This window comes from Dermochelys coriacea, chromosome 5 (genome assembly GCF_009764565.3).
Source record: "Dermochelys coriacea isolate rDerCor1 chromosome 5, rDerCor1.pri.v4, whole genome shotgun sequence".
NCBI lineage: Eukaryota > Metazoa > Chordata > Testudines > Dermochelyidae > Dermochelys > Dermochelys coriacea.
The window spans coordinates 110,579,755-110,585,754 of NC_050072.1; positions in this window are offsets into that span (position 1 = coordinate 110,579,755).

Below are 6,000 nucleotides of genomic sequence, written 5' to 3' on the forward strand. Positions count from 1 at the left end.
AATTCATATTTCAGTCCAAATATTAAAATTAAAACATGTTTGTTGCAAATATTCTTCCAAATTACAATAAAGTAAAGATCAGTAATGAGTTCAGGTTCTCCCCCCTCCCACTGCCCTATATATGAAACTACAGGAAATGAAAGAAGGATATGCTCACTGGGCCAAATCTGGCAAGGTGTTGAGGCGCTTAGTGCCTAAAGGGCCTGGGATCGATGTTCCCTTTGCCTTTCATCTCTAGGCTTACAGTTAGAATCCCATCCAAGTCAGAGAGGACTAAAAGTTCTTGCCATGTGATAGCTTTTTGGTGCCCCACGACAAATGAGTTTAGTGGTCTAACTCCTGTTTCTAGTGGATAAGGGTCCATGTTACAAAGCCACCACCATCACATTTAGCATTAGCTGACACCATGTTGTCAGCCTCAGCAGAGAAGCCAAGCACTAAGAGATCATGGAGACTGAAATACTCTCAGTTCACAGTGCAGGGTGTTCCTCTAAACCAGAGCTGAAGTCCAGTAGAAGAGCAATATGGGGCGCATGCATTTCCTCGGCTACACCCACGCTTTGGATAAACAGAAGACTTATGGCTCCAGAATTCACAGTAAACAAGCTGAGGGTCAAATTCATCTCTGCTGTAACCCTACTAACTACCATGTATTTGCCCCCCATTTACTTCAGGCTGAATTTAGCCCCCATGTAAGAAGCACATTAAATACATACAACAAAAGTGATCAACATATTCTAAACATTAAAAACCCTAAAACTGTTGTGAAAGAAAAGCTTCCACAGATGTTCTTGTTGCTCAAGAGGCACAACTCAGAGACAGATGAAGAAAATAGTGTTAAAAATTAAAAAGGACTGAAAAAGCCCTGCCAAGTGGATTGAAATATGATACAATTTTTGCTCAGATTGTTTTAGGAAAAATGCTAGGTAACAACTTCACTCTTATGTCCTCGTGGGAAAATGTCCTGGTTTTCAGAACTGGATAAACCTTCAGATTTTATCACTTTGCAGTAAAATTTGGAATGAATATCTTTCTCTTATGAGTCCCATAAATGGTTTCAGTTAATTTGCTTCAGCTGCTGAACATGTCTGCTCACTAATATTTTACTTCTAATTCATTGTGATGGATGGTCTCTCTGCTTTGCACAATGCCCATATCTGTGGTCTGGTTAGTATCCACAGAACTGCGATACAGGTATGCTGACCAAAAGTGCAAGTTTCCTAACGAGTATGTTTTTAAGGAGTAACATTATCATCTCTGGCCAAAATCACCTCTAGCATAAGTGGAGGCAATTCCTTTCAAGTCAATGTAGACTTCCTGTGTACACCAGATGTGAATTTGGGGTCTTGCACCTTACTGTAGTCTGTGAGGTTTTGAATCCCTTTTATTTACAAATGCCAGAACATTGAGGGGGGAATGTATATCCTGTAGATATACATGTGTACACACACGGACCATTTTCATTTCAATATTTGCCTAAATGGTAAAGGGAATGGGCTGTATCAGTTTACATGAAGGAAGACCTACTTTGCTTCTTATATACAATGTATCTCTCTCTCGTTAATAATTAGCTTCATGACTTAGAATGCTGGTGCAAATGTGAACAGCCAGCATGTTTTCCAGACTGTTTCTTTAAACATGACGATCATAATAATGATCAGTTGTTTTCATCCCTAGATTTTATTTGTAAAAGAAAAAAATGCACCTGATGCACAATAAAGCATTTTTTTTTTTACTATTCTATGTCTGAGTTTCAATTTCAAGTGTTAAACAATGGCCTAAGCAATCGTAAGGTGAAGCGTCAAACAATACACTAATTTTCATGTTCTATTAAAGGAGAGATGCTGTTCTTTAATGACAAAATCCACACAATACGAGAAGCTGGGCTGTGTACAGCAAGTTCTGCAGAGATGCGGAGAAGAAAAGATCCTCAACGCTGCTCTGTGACCTGGGCTGTCCTTAGGATTTATGGGGCCCTATGCAGTATTATTAAACTGGTGCCCCTATGCCTGACCGCAGCCTGGGCTCGCATGTGTATTTTACATAAGGGTGGACTTTTGAAGGATTTATTTAAAAAAAACTGTATGTCTGAAGATCCAAGCATTTGAGGCTAAAGATGAATACTCAGATTGTGCATCTAAAAATCTATGCAAGGATTTTTTTGGAGTTGTGATTTTATAATAGTCAGCAACACACTAATGACATATTTTTAAAGCATATTTTAAACTAAGGTCCTCCAGACTAACATGTTCTGAGTAAATAGTACAGTAACGCACAACTGGCTTTGTCAGTAAATTCAGAAACCGACAGTATATATCTGGGGGTTGCCAAATGCCTGTTAAATGGCTTCATTACCACTTGAATGGCTCTTTAACAGTTTCAATGTTGTGCTAATAAGTCTGGAAGGCTTTTTCACTTTTAAGGACTAGAGTTACCAGCTAAGTTGGGCCCTGGGTATGGGGCGAATTGGGCAGGAGAAGCTAGAGGAAGCCCCCTAGTGGATGCCCAGCCCTCTCACAAGGGTTTGGGACAGACTCATGGCTGGCAGCACTGAGTTCAATGGGCTGAGGTAAGATCCTCAGAGGCCTCATAACCCAATTCAGACTACTCTCTCTCTGACCATTTTCTGGAGGAAGACTCATCAGGCTGCAGCAGCTAGCTGCAGGAAAGGTCAGAACAGGGATAGGAAGAGGTGGGAGGGTGGACACTAAGACCCAGGGGTGCCCCAAATTTTCAGGTGCCCTCCGGAGCCCTGTATGCTGCTTATGCCTAAGGATGGCCCTGACTGTGACCATCACTACAAACATATTTTAAGTCTATGCTGTGCCTACAGGGTGAATGGGAAGTGGGAGAAGACTAGATGATCCACAGCTAAATGGATCCATTAGATCTGCCCTTCCCTAGCCCACACTTTCTTCATCCCTAAAAACCCAGGGTCTTCCTGATAATTATGTAAACACAGGAAACCAGGCCCATCCTGTCTGCACTGGATTATTGCATTCCTCATAACTTCAGACTCCTAAGATCTTACATGGGTGAAAATAATTCCACCTGTAGTGAATCTATTGGCAGGTTAGTTTGCTCTTTCCACATTAGAATGGGTTTTCTGGAGCATTATCCAGCAAGCTATATAAAATACAACCTGTTCTTTGGTTTCTTAAGATAGCATGCTAGGAAGGAGCCACTGGTTATCACATTCCCCATTCATAGATGGCCAAATAAGTGAACGATAAAGCCAGGTTTCCAACACAGCACAAGATAAAGTTACAGGCTTCTTACACATCAAGTTCCCTCTGCCTCCTCACAGGATACTGAGTGCTGGAGAGCAGAATTCACGACACAGATTAGAGGCACATGCTTGATACTTCCCATAAGTTTACAAATGCCCAAAGGATACCCTTTGTTTCACTAAGGGCACATGCACACTTAAAACGGTGCCTACAGCTGCGCCATTGTAGTTCTTTAATGAAGACGCTCTACACCAACAGGAAAACACTCTCCCATCAGCCTAGTTAATCCACCTCCAGGAGAGCTGGTAGTTATGTTGGCAGGAGAAGCTCTCTCACTGACATAGCGCTGACTAAGGGGGGCATTAGGTCAGTATAATAATGTCACTCAGGGGTGCAGATTTTTTTGTTTTTGCAGTGTAGACATACCTTGTGACACCTTGGTCAAATCACTGAATCTCTCTGTGATTCAGTTCCCCAGCTGTAAAATGGGGATAATCATTTAATAACTAACCCAATTCTGACTATTATGCCATGGAGAGTCATAACCACAGAACCTCTGGAGCTATGTGTGTTAGTGCTGTTGAGCTTTACACCGCATAATAGAAGAGTTTAACTTCTTCTGAATCAACCAAAAAAGTATCACTGTTATGTGCCACTTGCATTCGAGTACAGTGGTAAAGGTTTCCAAGCTAATGAATTCCAGTCAGTCGTGATCAAGGCAACTGCTGAAGTTTCTTCCTTGATAAGTATCAAAAAACATTCTTTTCAAAGGTTTCAGAGCAGCTGTGTTAGTCTGTATTCACAAAAAGAAAAGGAGTACTTGTGGCACCTTAGAGAAATGCTCAAATAAATTTGTTAGTCTCTAAGGTGCCACAAGTACTCCTATTCTTTCCAAAGGACTACTGTCATAGAAACCTGACAACATTTTAAAGGATCTCTCAGGTGCCTAACCTTCAGGATATATTTTCAGCTTCAGTGACAAACAATTGACCTCTTAATTTATGAGCCATGACTTTGCTGTGTTGTCTGAAACAAGAAAAGCATGTAACTGTGACCTAAAATGAGTTTTAATGAGGGTGCATTTCCATTAGTGTGATAGAAAGGCATGCTTTTATTCTTTAGGGAATGAAGGAAGTTACCTGTGATATAGCTACTGATAACAGCTAATTATCAATGTTAGCAAGCTGATTTTTAACCCCCAGTGCACGTTTCAAACCAGCAGAGGAAGTATTGCTGTGTAGAGCATTTGGGCCAAAATCTGTGCAGGCATAACTCCTTTGATTTCAATGAGAACTTTGTTTTTAATGGGTAACAGGTAATATTTAGAGCTCCTAGCACAGAGCAAAGCAAGGGAGGAACGATGATCTTCAAGTTAAGCACAATATTGGAGTCAGGAGTTCTGGGTACTAGTGCCAGGTCTTATACAAACTTCTGTGCAAGTTTTTTGGGCAAATCAGAACCTCTCTGCATCTTAGTTTCCCTATCAAATAGGGACAATGATGTTTACCCACCTTCCAGGTGTGCTAAAAAACTTAATTCATTGAGCAATATTCTACTTTCATCTCATTTGTACAATCTCATTGGCGTCAATGGATTTACACCAATATAATTAAGGACAGAATTTGACCCACTACAGTCCCAGTTCTCCAAATCAGTTGGTAATGTTACAGATACAATAGGTTTCAAAGTCATTCATGTGTTTGATTGCCAAACTGGGGCTCTATATTTGCAAAGTGCTTTGAGATCCTCAGATATAAGAGGAGAGCAAAGTGTTATTGGATCTCAAAATCCCATGAGAAATGCAAATGATTTAATTGTGTTTACTGAGTAAGAAGCTTTGTTCATTAAAATTGTTCTTTTGCAAAAGAACTGGATGTTAAACTAAAATGGGGAAAAAAGAAGCAAGGTGTTTTTGCCTTCTTTTACAGTAAACAAAAGAAAGGTGTTTTTAAAACAAGAGTTCTAAAAAAAGTTGTTGGTAAATCTTCACTGTAAAGTTAAAAATTATACTTGAAATTAATATCTTACCTCTGTTACTAGGAGGGAGAGAGAGAGAACATGTATCTTTTTGCTTTTGCCAATGGACATAGCATGAATGTCATTTTGAAATCCTCTTTGGCATTTCTTTTGCTTATTGTTGACCCTAAGAAGGTAGAAATTTTATACTGTGAGCCGATCAGGAAACCACCCCATTTACTAAAGCAGGGCAAACACTGCAAAAAGAACAAAATTACAAATATTCTTTTGAATAAAAACCAAAAGCTTGTTTTGTTGGTATTCAAAAGCATCATTTTCTATTCACTTTCATTCCAATGAGCAAATATTTGTTCACTAGAATGTGTGGTAAATACTAATTCATGAGAAGTCATGATGGGAAGATTCACCTAGTCTCCTTGAAAGTTGTGCATATCTTTTGGAGTCATCTAATTAAAGAGTGACTGCACTGGCTAATTGCACAGTACTAATGGTGAATACTCAATATAATAGTTGAAGTGGATAGTTTAAGAGCAATCAACAGAATTAATATATTTGTTACCCACTTGTCACATAACAAAATAATAAATATCAAAGGCTGCCTATGAAGAATTCACATACAGAAGCAGAAAAAACAGCTAGATTTGTCAAATAAATCATTCACTGAAAATAATTCACCCAGCTCTACAAAGTCCATAAGGAATAACCAGGCTATATCACACCACCTTATTCAAGAATATAAATACCTAGAATTTTGTTACATTACTGTAGAGAAAATTTTCACATGGGAGATTGT